The following is a 15169-nucleotide window of genomic DNA, read 5'->3' on the forward strand; positions in this document are numbered from 1 at the left end:
CTTTATTTTCTCCACCTGTAAGACTAAAACATTATCCTGTATTCCGGAAATGGTCTGCACTGCAGTGCTCACTCTCACTTTCATGATAGTGAGAGTGCTATCATGAAATGATTTATTACACCGTGGTGAACTACCCTTCTGAACTAAGGTTATGAAGATAATATTAATCAAAAGGCAAACTTTTTAAGTAATACAGGTCAAAGAAAACAGAAAAAAATGAAAACTATTGACAGGGCTTAGACATTATTTTAATGCACTATAACATGGTCTGACTAGAAACCAGTTGGTGAAGAAGAGTCTATTCATAAATGTCGTATTTCTAGAAAATAACAAAACTATACTGAACTATAATATATGGTCATTAGACACAGGGAAGAGGTGTTAAGTGTTTTTAAAAATGTTCTAAGGATAAATACTGACAGACAGACAGACACACACACACACACAGCTGAGCATCATTGTGTTCCTAATTAAAAATTCTAATATATATATATGCGTGACTGACCAGTAACCCCCTACAATGGGAGAAGGCTCAGAGGGCAAGGTGCCCCATGAGGTTCAGGAATAGTATAGGATGTGGCTCCTTAATCTTTGTTGTTGCACAGAGAACTGACTTTATCGCAACACAAAGGGGACCAGAGGGTGACATTTGTTTTAGATAAGCGGCCTTAGCTGTTAATTAGACCAGATGTAAATGCATCTTCCTGAATTTATCAAAAGAATGTGAATGTCTCCCTGAGATTAGCCAGACCAGCATGAGGGAATGCGTATATACATGGCTCACCCCAACACAGAGTATAAAACTTCAACAAGTAACAGAGGAATTTCAGAGAGAGCAACGGACTTAAGCTGGCTTCAACCCACATATTCCTTCCCAGCAACTGGGGATGCCCAGCATTGTGACCATGAGCATGTCAGAGAGACCAGTAATGGCAATCGCATTGGTACTGTGATTGAACTGTATATTGCCATTGCTGTATTTTACTAAGTGTATACACTTATGATTTCAGTATATGGCTCTATCACTCTGCTAAATCAAAAACCCTGTGTAACATCAAATATCTTCGAAGTAAACTTTTATATTAAACATTGCACTCTCTGTGTGTGGAATATCTAAAAGAACCTGGTCAGTACTGGACTGTGACAATATATGTATTATTCTCATCATCCCCACCCTCTAAAAAAACTTACTCTGTTACTGTTTTGTTCCTGATTTTCTCTCTTTATGTAAGTGCTTTGCTAAATATGTGGTAGATTGCGGCATGGATCACAGCAGTGGATGATGGAAAGCTACAGCATCCCATACAGAACTGCAGAGTGGGATGCATTTGGTTCACTAGGACAAAGCAAATTGCTTCGTCTGCTGAGTGGTGTATGGCTTAGTAAGGAAACCACTATGTGCAGTGAACTTCACCCTCAGGCCTATGCTATGTACATTCGTGCTGTATCCTTTCCTATTGCTAGTTTTTTTTGAACAAGTGACAGCTGTGCTGAACTATACAGACACAGTAATAACAAAGCTCTTGATGAGCTTTTGTACAGAAAAATATATTCAGATTTCCTCTACAGTAGCTGATTATTGCAAACGCTTTCATATACACCTACTTGAAACAAAATTAAGATACAAAGTTTACTCATTGTACAGTTGTTTCTGATGAACAAGTATGATATAAGAATCAGGATTATATTTGTTTTTATAGACTGAAAAATTTTCAGTTACTAATAAATATACAACTACAATAAAGCATACTTTGAGCTAAATGTAAATTTTGGGCATACTTACTTAGATTCAATTGTTTTTGTAGCAAGGGTGGCAGTAGTAACTTTAGGACTTCAAGAAGAATACCTAGCCCAATATGTTCATCTTTCAGAGACAAACTTCCTATTTTCCTTCTTGATCATGACAGGGATCACTCATATCTCAGAGGGTATAAACTGACCCTTTAGAAGAACAAAAGTGAAGCAGCAGCTCTGCATGATGTTATCATTTCTCAAAGTTTTTGTGCTACTCTCCTAGTACTTGGTGTTTGATATGAAAAATTCCAGTTCTTAGAACCGAATAACTGTGTTAAGTATGCATCTTAAATTTCATTAAGAAATAAATAATTTAAACTAGCCAATTGTGGAGGCTGAAAATGAGTTTGCAAATAAGAGAGGAATAAAAAGGAACACAGACTTCCTATTTGCTGAATGTTTTGCATTTTTAAGAAATGCATTCAAAAAAAAAAAGAAAAAAAGAAAACCAAGATTGGTAATTCTATATGGAAGAGGGTGGAGATATCCCAGCCCCTGCTGTGAAAAATGACAAGATCATTCTTGCTCTTTGGAGCCATCTCACCTTCCTGCTCCAGGTACATTTTTACTAAGAAGAAACCCAAGTTGCTACCACATGCTTACGGTAATAATGGAGGAAGACAACCGTAAACTTACTGTCTGCAGCCCAGAGAAGGCTCCAGTGACTATTCAGATCTACCGACAAACTGTAAAACTTTAACCACCTTTGAGTTTACTCAAGTAAGTTAGCACGTGTTCTCCATTTTCCCAGTAAGACAAGGTTTCTGTACCAGCTATTTTAAAAGAGGCAAAGATGTGCATGGCAAACAGTGAGCAGCTCCTGAACAGAAATAAATGTCATCAAAGTAGTAAACTGTGAACCTGGATGTGGAGCAATAGAATGATCTCTCACATCATCTATTCCTCACACCTTATATATTCCTCACACCAGATAACAAAAAGACATTCACTTGGCCATTATACATCAGTGATAGAAAAGCCTGCATGCTGAATTTAAAGAAAATGTCTAAAGCAGAGGAATTTTTTAACACTGACTTTGTGATGATTAAGTTTTCTAGAAAAATGCGTTTTTCATTTTTGTTAAACAAAGCTGTATTCCAGTGTACATATTATTATGCATTAATAAAGTATAGCGTTTAAAAAAAAATCAGTTTAACACTAATTATGAAAGCAGAGCATGAGAAACAGACAAAAAACCCCACTGCATGTGCCCAAGGAGCCAAGAAGTTCAAGAGCATTATTATAATACAATTATTATTATTCTATCTTTTCTACCCTTTTCATTAGAATAAAACAAAATTTAAAACAAGGAATGCAGTAATATTTGCTGGCTTTTCAGGTTTCAGTGAACAAGGAAATATTTTAAAACTTTGATGCTCTTTCCAGATTAGAATTAAGTACTTACAGCTAGAGCCCATTGAAGCTGGTCACATCAGCTGACACAGAAAACAAGCTTAACCACTGCCATTCTTTCAACAGCTAACACCAACAGTGTTGTATTCTGGAATAGTTCAGGTCAGCTCTGAATGCATTCATAACATTTTAATCTATTTCTGCTCCTACCATTAGAGAGGTACGTATTGAGATTTCAAAAGTAACACGAATCTGGATTTATGCCTATAGCTTAACAGATACAGTATTATATAGGCATTAGATCCAATACACTTTATATAATGCAGTTAAAAAAAAAAATCATCAGGGTGCAAAGACATGAAGAATCCACCATAATTAAGGTACAACAGACTACCTGTTTGTGAAACTAATACACAAGGAATAAGAAAGAAACCAATAGGTTGATTAGAACGTAGGAGGAAAAGACAGAGCAGAGAAGCAGTAGCATTAAATAGCACTAGACAAAAGAGTTAATATTGTAGTCCCAGGTTTTGCAGCTGGAATATTAAAAAGAAATGTCTCTCGAATTTTTAAGAGGAAGACATAAAGGACATTAATAGAGAAGAATGAACTACGATTTAAAGTAATTATTATGTTGTTGGTCTTTCTTTTTCAGTACGGGAAGAATTTAAATGGATGGCACATCCATTTGGGTAACAGGTAACATGCTAGCTAAGCATATTTAGCAATGGACATCAGGCTGGCAAAGACAGATATACAATAATATAAACCTAATTCATAATTTGCTAATCAGAGCAAACAAACATTTTGTAATTTGTACCTGGCAACATCTCTCTACTACACATCAAAGATTGTCAACAAATGATTACTAGCATGTTAAAACACTTTGGTATTCCAGTAACAGTTCATATTTTGTAACTGTTGTAAAAGAATCTGAAGTCAAGATGAGTGGAAATGAAGATGAGAAGTAGTTTGCTACTTGTCCTGGATAATTAAGAAAGATTTGCAGTTAGCTGATCGGGAATATTTAAGTATTATTTTCATGAGGCTAGTATATTACAGAGAACTATACAGAGATACTGAAAGGAATAAAATGACCATGTCTATTCACGGTCTGTAAATTAAAAGTTTTTCAGTACCACCTTTCTACAGTAATGATAGAAAATGAACTTCTTCCCTATTTTCTGTTGCTATTTCCAGAAATCTACAGTAGGCTTTCTAGTCAAATATTAAAGGTAAAAGTTTTGTACTTTTTTGGTAGCAAGAGGAGGAAGAAAGTGATGGGATGTGGGCAGTTTGGTGGGGTGCCTGAAGTAGGAAATATGGAAGAAGCATGAGATGACGATTGTGCGAGATTGCCTGCTGAAGAAGAGTGAAGGTAGCAGGAGATGCAATGAGATGGCCATAGCTTTTGGAAGGTGGGAGAACTCCCATGTGCAGGTCCCGCCATCAAGGAAGAGTTTTAGAGCTGGGAAGAGTCAAGGAATACATGTTAGTAATGCCAAGGGCTCCAAGTTCATCCCCCACTGAAGTCTCCACCTTTTTTCTCCTATTTCAAAGGAGAAACTATTTCATGAAGTCATCTGTTACAAGGCGCTCCTTCCCCTGGAATAGCCATACTTCTCTATTTGTAAGTCGAAGCCACTCTGCTTCTGGTGTTACCTGTCTCCACTGAAGCATGCCCACTCGTGTGTAATGCTGGTTGCCTGCGGATTTGCAATGCTCCCCTGGCCTCTGGGGACGCAAAAGCTTGTCAGAGGTGCAGGAAACCCTTGCTTATGCTCAGGCTAAAGACAGGAATGTCATCAACCATCAGAAACCTATTACAAAGCTATGGATTTATTGTACCTGGCTAATATTACGAAGTATTTCCACACAAATAACGTTCCAAAACTGCACTGTAGACACATAGGATCCTCCCTGATATTTTAAAATTTACATCTATTGTAGCACTTGCTGTGGGCAAAGGTAATACAACAGATAACCCGAGGTTTAGCTAAGCATTTGCTAAACTCCTAAAATCTTCCTGCATAAAGAGCGTCATTATGCAGACTGTCATATATTTTGAAAATTGCCTGAAAGATCAGAGAAAGCATCTTAATAAATGACAATGTACTGAAGTGTAAGGTGCCTGTTTTCCTTTAGCAGCTTTACTAATGATCTGGTGGAGAAGTTAAATAGCAATTTAATTAAATCTCCAGATGATATCAAATTAGGAACTGCTGCAAACACAAGTAAGGGCAAAAAATTTAATAAAAAGAATGAAAGAATGAAAGAAGGGAGAAATGTCTGTTGGAAATAACAAAATAAGACTTAGCCTGTAAAACAGAAATGAGTAAGTTGTGAAAAACTAAACCAAAATATAGATATTCAGTAAAATGCAAATACTTCACAGCAATCATGCTGAAAGAAAAGGAATCCAAAAGAGAAACAAAATAATTATGGACCTGATGGGACTGTGTATAAGTAGAAGTAATGGAGTGAAACTGAGCACAGGAAAATAAAAGCTGATTATCTACTAGATTGGGAGAAAGCTGCCTAGGGAAATAGAGAAATTCTGTTTTCTTAATCCACTTACTTAAAAAAACATAAAATCGGTTAAATAGGTGTAGAGAACAATGTTCAGTTTCAAAGAGATGGACTAAATAAGCTAATACAATGTTTTATGAATTAAAAATAAACATTTTAATGGTCCCACACCCTCAACTATATGATTATAATAATAACAATAACAAGATAGCAGTAAAAGCAGGAATGACCTCAAGAAGCACTTCTTTTCTGAATCAGCATATTCAGTCATTTTAGTCTGTATGAAAAGATGACCTTTTCAGCTAGTCTCATGGATGCACACTGCATCTCATAAAAGTCTGAAGTATAAATCTTACCACTTAGAATATGAGCTGCCAGCAGCATACAGCAAAATAACCCTATAGATTTATTTTCACTATACATTTATTTCAGTTTAAAGTAGAATGTATAGAAATTGGCATAGGCAAATTTAAGATGACATTTTGGTATTGCACTATAAATTGAATCAGATAAGTGATTGCTAACTGTTAATTAAATAACTGGAGAGTCTTTGAAAATCTTTAAAATAAGTTTAACAATAGGCAAAACAACACAACTTCAGATGCAATTGGTGAAACAAACTGCTTATGTGTACAAAAAAGTATTATAGATGTTGCCAATGGGGTACAAGTAGGCACCTACAAAGTTGGAATTTTTAATCACTGCTACATTGCCTATATTATTTGTATCAAATTCTGTATCCACTGCATCTCTACCCAAATGCATTCTCTCCATTCAAAACACTGCGCTGACGCTGACAACTTTGCTGCCAGTAAATGCATGCCATTTATGCAATCTCACCATACACAGTTTAAATAAATAAATAAATAAATAAAATTCAGGTTTTTAAAAAGCAAGTTTAGTAGGGTCCAGAGGTCCATTTTAGACTATTGCATATAACAAGGTAGAAAATGACAGTATGCTCACTTAAAATGCTTTTTGTTTTTTTTTTTTTTCTCCACATAAAATTGGGCTTTTGCTTTGTAAAGAATTGGTAAGTGATAAATTTAGAGAATTCTGTTGACCCTACAGTTTTATATGCTTACATAAGGCACCTTCATTTTCTTATAGATGTCTCTCACTACAGAAACCAAGCATTTGTCCGACTGACCCCGACAGCTTTTGGAAGACTAAGATCTCACTTCCATGGTACATCTTGTAATATTTTAATTATATTTTCTTCCCTGGTATTTGAAAACTATAATTCCAGTTTTCTTTTCCAGATGGAAGGCCTGAGATCTCTTCGACTTACTACTGATGTCAGAACCCTTTCCCAAACGCAGCAACCATGCAGTCTCAAGAAATTTGGAGATGGGCTTCTTGTGTTTGTGTTTGTTTCTACTTTTTAATTTTACCCCCTAGCCTTGTTTGCATTTTTTAAATTATGTTACTGGTGAATAGGTTTGCCTGCTCTCCTGGAAATCCCTTCTCTGAAAAAGATTAAGCTTGAGTATATGGAATATTTAGGGGAAAGATGGGTGAACAGCAGCTGTGGCTGCTGTAACGTAAAATGCATGGAATTAGTTATTGCAATATAGATACAAATTCTGTGGGACGAATTCTACAAGTGTCATTTGGAAATGCAGATCAACTGTAAGTTTGACTGCTTAGACGCAGTGGTTGGATTTAAAGATGAAAGCAAATCCCAAGGTAGAAACCAGTGTCCAACTCACTAAAAAGAAGTATGAAAGTGATGAGGCTGGAACATAATTAAAGAGTTAATGAAGTTGGAGGTGTGAGGTAAATCTTCCTATATTAATAACAAAGGAAAAAGTACTTTGCATATAGTTAAAAACAGTCAATACTTGTACCTTAACTAGCTGTTTACTGTGAATATGATCCACAACCTGAAATCGTTGTTCTACTAAAGTTAACTAACTAAATGGAATCAGCATTTCAACCACTATTTTAAAACGCAGTTTGTTCAATTATTTAACTATACTTTCTTCCAACTTTGTTAAGTTTCACTAAAAACTGATACAATTTCTTGAGAGGAAAGCATTCTGCAAACCTGCGCTGGAAATGAATTGATATAACACAGGAGAACCATACATTGAAAAGCGGGGCTTGAGGATTTACAAAAACACAGCAATTACCTGGTGACAGGACGAACTAAATTCCTTTTTTCCAATAAAGAATCAAAATATCAAATTCTTTTGACAGCACATGGTTAGTATTTGTGGGAAGCAACCATAGCAACTAGTGTCATAAGAAGAGCAAGATATTCTTCAAATCGAAATGCCAGTGTTACATAACTTGGCTCAAGTTTGCTTTATACACACAGACATTTATATAGATACAAATATATATACAAATACAAACAAGTGATAGAATTTTCAGTTTCCATTTTGAAAATTTTTCTATTAGATTGTCCAATAATCAGATAATTTTCCTGTCTTAATCACAGTGCAGTTTGTCACATATATTGGATTACTGAAAGCAAGTACTTTTTCTCCTTTGCATTTTTATCATTCAGCTTTATATGAATATGAATTTTGCCTACCTTTTTGCTTTTTTCTGAATTGCCAGTTTATTTATTTCCCACTTTCTAACATCAATATCTAGAGTTGCATGTAGTATTCTGCTCAGTGTGTCTCACTGCTACCTTACAGACTGATAAAATTTTTCTTTCATCTGTTTATTTCTAGAGCATGGATACCAATTGCAACTCTCTATGCTATCTTTGTAAAAGAGGATATGAATAGCACAATATGTTAGATATGAAATGATTTTGTCATGAATACACCTGTAGGAATATAAAAGAAGTATATGATTGATCAGTGAAATTAAAGTTGGGTATATAGCCCATAATCTTAGGGGAAATAACTGAACAATATTTGCACCGTTTTTTTTAATATACGTCAGTAGCTGCAACTTGTGACTTAGCTGAAGCGGATCTGAATTTTCCAATATGCTTCCATTATGTTATGTCTACATTAGCAAATAATTCAGTGCATGTGAAGCAGATAAACAGACTGAAGTAGCTGGTGCTAAGGCTCCTCAGATTTCCGTTATATGCAGCAAAAGGGTTTTACTTATGCTTAGATATAGTCTGGTCTCCTGTGCCAAACATGGTCCTGAACTGGCTGAAGCAGTGCTACTGTACAAACCTTGACTTCCTCCACTGCAGGCTTCTCTGGGAGCACCATTTCGTCCTTGCCCCTATCCCATGCAGAGAGCAGCAGCACATCGGTGCCACGTCAGTGCCCTGCCATCATTGCTCGTAGAAGACTCCTCCCTATTCCTGAGTGACATTGTTATGCCTGGCAACTGCCCTACCTTCCAGTTCCAAGTTTGTACATCATCTTCTGCAAGGGGTCAAAGCACCAGCAGAGGTGAACTATATGGACTTAAAAAATAGATTAAAGCTTTAATCTTAGAAAAATGCTGGCTCACTCTCAAATCTAGAAGATTACCAGGCACTAAATCAGTTGCTATAAAAGACTCCCCAAAAGGAAGCTGAAACATTTTAAGATAATGGCTAATTCCTGGTTAAAAAAAGAACCACCATATGTTTAATGATGAAAAGTATGTCCTTATATTTTACATAGAAAAAACTTCCATCACTTTTAAATTTTTCTGAGCGCTCCCTCTGTCTACCTCTCTTTGAAGTTTACACTGCAGTCTTGTGGTAGGAAAGCCAGTTATTTACTTACAAACATATAAATGGTTAATGTCAATTTACTGCAAGTCCAGCTGTTTTATAGAAAAATAATGATATACACTGAGAATTTAAACAGTAGAAATTTAAAACACATTAATAAATAATCACGAAAAGTAAGTATATCTGTAATCATGGTAATATTATTTCACACTTCAATTCACCCCAAATCAGAAAATAGCAGCATGAGAGATCCTCTCATCTCAGTTTTGCCATCTGTGTTCGTAACACTCAGAATTTCTGTTCAGGCACAAGATAATCCCCGATTATTTCAAGCTAGACAGATATGAAACCCTTAGCTACTACTAGTTTTTCATGTAAGCAGTTACTTTAGCCACCGTAAAGATTACTGGAAATACAAACGGGAGCAGAGGCGGTCTCAGTATAAGAAAATGAGGAGGGAGTCGGGGTTGCTGATTCGGTGCAGGCCCTCCTGAGGAGGAGAAGCAGGCTGGTGTGGGAGAGGGCGATCTGCACAAGCAGCGGCGGCAAGGAAGGGGGGCTTCCTGCCAGGGAAAGAGGAGTCAGGGAGCTCTGCGATACCTAAGATAGGAAGGACGGTCAGTTCACTCGTTACTGAATGGGAATGGAGATGTTTGTACCCAACTAACTTAACTATTAAGAAGCGATAGTCATAGCAGGGAAGTTTAAAAACTCACCGTTTAAGCATGTAGAAGTTTACTCAGCACACTGATCTCCAAAATCCTGTCCAGCAGTTACTCCAAAAGCAGTAAGCCTTTCTAATCAAGTATCTTTACTTAATCTACCATCTTAATCCCTACACAGTTTCTCAAAACTAGGACTTGGCCCTTATTTCACTGGTTTATATGTACTTCCCAGAACCCATGAAATTTGATGAAGTAGCTGACATCCAGCTTTGTCATGTAAAGGCTTCTGATCTTTTTCTGTCAGGCTTGAGTGACTCAGCTTGAATCTGTGAACAATAAAATACGGTAACATTGATTCAACAATTCCTGCAGCTCCATGTGCCTTCATGATCTCTCTCAATCTTCCAAATCAGTTAACATGCCAATAAGGCTTTCCTCACTGACTGAAGCCTTGCATAGGGGATTTTGAAATATCCTTTGACAAAGAGCAAGTCTGTCTTTCAATCAATACTCACACTGATATAAAAATGTTTCATAAAAAAGTCCTCACACTGTAATTCTGCCAGAGAAGATAGGAGGCAACTACAATGAAATGACAAAAGGGAAAAAACCCATGTTCTGAGCTTATTGTTTGTTTTACTTTATTATGTCAAAGAACTGTAACTCCTTTAGGATGTATGATCCAACTGAATTCAATTTCTGATGGATGCATTTGCTCAGACTTGTTCAGAACCTTATGAGCAATATCTGTTAGAATTGTGTCTACCTTTGAACTGAGCTGAAGATACATAACCTTACCTAAGTTTCTCTCTGCTTTATGAGAAAAATGTCTTGATGCTCTAAGATGAACAATAAGCTGAAAAAAATGTATTTCCTTAGTTATCTGATATGTAGAACTACATACCATCTATGATTACACAGAAGTAATACTTGCTTTACAACAGTAATTCCTAATGTTTTTCAGCTGAATGAACTTAACTTTTTCATGGAAGCACACTAAAACCCACTTTACGTTCTTCCTCTGTCTTCTGTTTTTCACACAGCCACGCACTTGCACCAAATGTAACACTTCAGTGATAAAACTACAGCAATGTAAAGCTATGAGGTATTTCTGAAAAACCTCCACTGGCACTGGGAGCATCTACACGACAGTAAGGTATACAATCATTGGTATTCTCTGAAAAAATAGTGGAGAAATTTTTGTCAAATTTACAAAACAGCTAAAACCTGCTATGTATATAAAAAAAATGGGGGGTGTGTGCACGTGCATGCACATGTGTGTAAAATTAGAAAAGGGAAATATACTTACTTTCCTCAAAAAAGCAAAATGGATATTTATTATTCATTAGCACTGACACACAGCCTAAGAATTTTCAATTAAAATTAAAGTAGTTTCCTGTCTGAAACAACTGGGGTACACTTCTCTTTGGACTGTCAAGAATGAGTATCAAGAAGCCACTAAAATACTGAACTACATTATATTTCACTGCAATATGTATTTCATTTTCTAGCAACGCTGACTAGAATTTTCTATTATAAGAAAAAAGCAGGAAAAGTTTTACATGCACGTTACAGCGTGCTTTGGCTTTACTTCAAAAATACTGATGCTCACACTTACCTTCTGGCCAACGATCTATGGTCAGAGGATTCTGGATCTCATTTCTGAGGTGACCTACCTGGTAACTAGTTGACTGTCCTTCTTCTCCCCCCTCCAGTTCAACTACCTATGTTTTTGTCTTGTTCTATGGTGTAATTGGCTATTTGTCTTCTACATGAATGTCTCCTTTACCCACTGTGAAAATGAAAACCCTGCAGTCCATCTTTCTTTTTAGTACAATCATCAAAAACATAGTTTAAAAACTGTGGAACACCCACCAGTGGTATTATCAGTGAGAACAGTATATTCTTACATCTCCTGGCTGTGAGACATTGGTATCTGATGGTATATACAAGAGGGTCTCTCCACTTTCCAAACAGATTTAATATGAAACTTTGAACTCCAAAATACAATAAACAGGTAAAAAGAAGAACTACCACTGTAACTTCATGGCAATGACTATAACAACTTGTGATAACATGTATCTGAAGTAGAGCAAAAGCAATTCTTACAATCTAAGGACCTACTTCTTTTCCAGTTGAATTCAGTGACAATTTTTTTGGTGATTTCAGCATGACAAGTTGCATTTAATGCACTTAGATCACACACAACACCAATTTTGCTCTCTCTCCTGCAATTAGACTTCGGTCTGCAGAATCAGTTTATTTTTCAGTACAATTTAACAGTAAAATTCTTGCTACAAAGATGACAAGCAAACCACTATTTTATTTTAAATACGACCAGATAGCCAGTGTTAAAAGCAAATTAATTCACTTCTTTTTCATGGAATGAAAGTTCATCTGGCTGTAAAAAGTCTGAGCTTTTCATTTAGTATTCAGTTTCAGTGGGAGGTCAGGACCCTCGGCTGAATAATGATTTCCCTTTTTAATGACATCTCTTCATACTTCTAGATTCACACCTCGCCATTTCCTCCCAATTATTATTATTAAAGCTACAATGTTCTCCAGACTTTTAAATCTGTTCAAAAGTACTGTTTACGAAATAGGAGCGCATTAGATGAGAAAGTGGATAAAGGAATACCTGAAAGAGTATGTAAATGTTTAAATTGTTCAATATTAGGGTACATTTTTCTCTCTAGAAAAAATGAGGGAATTTCAAAATAATTTGCAAATTGTGTCTTTTCTTACTCAAAGAAACCAGTCTGTGCAAACTAGCAAAATCTGGAAGAACAGTTCTAATAACATAATGTAACTTCATGTTCTGCCTCTTAAAAAAATAATGGTAAACAGAGAGAAACTAATATTCCTGCTGAAAGTGATGAGAGCTAAGAGTACAGCGAACTGCTAAAATTGAATCCTGTGGAATTAAAATGAAGATCTGAGGTAGAAATATCTAAATAGTCTAGATGATACTGGCATACTTAATGTGTTTTAAACATCAGAAGTTTAAGATTTTCTCTTTCCTAGTTGCTTTTGGATAAAGTATACATATATCCTATGACAATAATTCCAGAGTACATGTTTTTATTGTTTGTGTATAACACAACAGAAATTCACATTCTGTGCACTTCAGGCTTGTTTATTTATCTAAACAGTAGATGTCACTAAACTTTTGACATTTACCATAAAAACCAATTACACTTACTCCACTACTCTCCACTGTAGTAGGGCTATCAGAGTACAGAGTATTATTTATACCCTGTAGAAAAGCTGTAAGATTTTATTGATCACCACAATAGCTTTCTCAAACATTAGTTGTATATTATTTTTATATTAGTTTCAATGGCCTATACTCTCATTTTTTATTTTTCATTTTTTAATTAAGGAGAGCCTCTTGCTCTCATGCAGTGAGTGGATTTATTATTCTAAAAAGGTGCTACTCAGATGAAATTGCCTGAATAGTACTCATAAATTCCTAATATTTGTAAACAAGAAAGTGGTATTGCAGTTAACAAAACCAACCGTAGCATAATACCGTATCAAACACTCACCATGCTACAACTTGTTAAACAGAATGAAGGAGCCTACGAAAACTTGCTGATACTTCTTTCAATCCCTTTTACCTTATTTTTACCAAAGCTTACTCATTTTTTTAGTGGGAATCTTCTGTATCAGGAAGATCTCATGAGAAAAAGATATAGTGACTCAGCTCTGCAAAGGCAAAAAAATAAGCACAATATACTTATCTTAGAAAAAAATTAAATCTCCTCTGAACTTTCTTATGAATTGTGTTGGTAACATAAGAATTTCTTCTTACCTCTTACCATAATTCTTACCCTTTCTGTAACAAATTTTGATGTTTAACTTCACGCCTCGCCACTGTGTTAAGGCCATAGAACATTAGGTTTTCTAATGCAAGGACTTGTATTTGATTTGTTCCTGCATGAACAAGAATAGCCATTGTGCTATAATAAAAAAAATACTCTTCTAGAAGAACAGATCACACCTACATACATCATAGGCAGTTGTACTACAGTATCATATAGTTTTCTGAACACATACTACGTGTCAACGTTTTGGACCCTCTGCTGAATCTTAGCATCCTAAAACAAGTTCAGCATGGCAGAAAGACCAGACCATTATCTGAGATTTCCAGGAACTGTTAAGCACTCAAATATATAAGACCAGAAATACCAGCTTGCTACTAAAACATTTGTTTTAGCTACGCTGTAGCAAAACCTAATAATATCATACTTCCTGATACAGAGTTTTGCAAATTCCATTTTCTTGTTCATGTGTCAGCCAGTTATGTAGTAAAACCTGGAAGTGTAGGGAAAATGGAAAGGATAGGTAAGAAATGTCAGAAAGAGAAGTTCTGAACTATTGGAAAGTAGCAGAACTTACGAGGTATTAAGTTTATTTTCTTGTAAAATTTTCCTCCTAAAAATGGTTCATTTTCTTCTAAAATTTCATATTACTTTGAACATCGTATCATGGCATTGTGTTACCAACCTGGTAGTATAACAAACTGTATCTTCAAATCTGTGATTTCTATAGTATATGACTTGCAAATCTGAAAACTAATTATTTTAGTTTTGATACTGTAATTATGAACCCCGCTGAAACCAGCTATAAGACTGCTAAAGCCTTGCCATAGGCCTACTTAGGCTAACGCAGGCCTTAGCACGGGCCAAAACAGACTTCCTCACCACTCCAGCCTAAACTCTCAGTCTTGCTTTTTGCTTATAGTTGCACCTACGGGCAACTTTTTTGCTATTCTGTAGGATTTTAAAGGAGGTATTATTAACTTATTGAAATGAAACTTCTGCTGGCCCAATAAGCTTTGATGTGAAATCAGGACAGGGTAACCTGAAACTATGACGGCTGTATTGTCGTGTCAAATCTTTGTATTTCGATAAAGCCTGTCACACATTGGTCACGTACACGTGGAAGCTAATGACGATGCATGCACAGGTAACATAGTCTTAAAGCTATAGAAGGGAGCAGCATCCCTTGAAGAGAGCGATAAGAATCACCCTAAGACCCTGCCTCTCCCACCGAACGGAACAGCACTCAGCCACTGACTTGATTTGGGTAATCAGCAAGCAGGTGTATTAATCACCAGTGTGAGGTGAAGTTATAGTTCATTAAATTTTGCTTTATTTGTATACAGTGTATGCTCATTAGC

General features: G+C 35.9%; 1 protein-coding gene and 1 long non-coding RNA gene across 11 annotated transcripts in view; one reads left to right on the forward strand and one right to left on the reverse strand.

Moving 5' to 3' along the window:
• The window catches only part of LOC112995244 (uncharacterized), a 59483-nt gene extending 47775 nt beyond the window's left edge, over positions 1-11708 (forward strand). For 2 of the 4 annotated variants that reach the window (XR_010386043.1, XR_003262140.2), the window contains exons 2-3: positions 6787-6864; positions 6939-7032. This is a non-coding gene — a long non-coding RNA (uncharacterized LOC112995244). Of the gene's footprint in view, positions 1-6786; positions 6865-6938; positions 7046-8363 lie in introns of those variants that run through there. The other 2 variants (XR_010386044.1, XR_010386045.1) reach the window with 2 other exon arrangements.
• The window catches only part of LOC135324785 (tyrosine-protein kinase Fer), a 183670-nt gene that overhangs the window by 20509 nt on the left and 147992 nt on the right, over positions 1-15169 (reverse strand). The gene's annotated exons all lie outside the window — the stretch shown is intronic.

Source organism: Dromaius novaehollandiae, chromosome Z, assembly GCF_036370855.1.
Source record: "Dromaius novaehollandiae isolate bDroNov1 chromosome Z, bDroNov1.hap1, whole genome shotgun sequence".
NCBI classification, from domain to species: Eukaryota; Metazoa; Chordata; class Aves; order Casuariiformes; family Dromaiidae; genus Dromaius; species Dromaius novaehollandiae.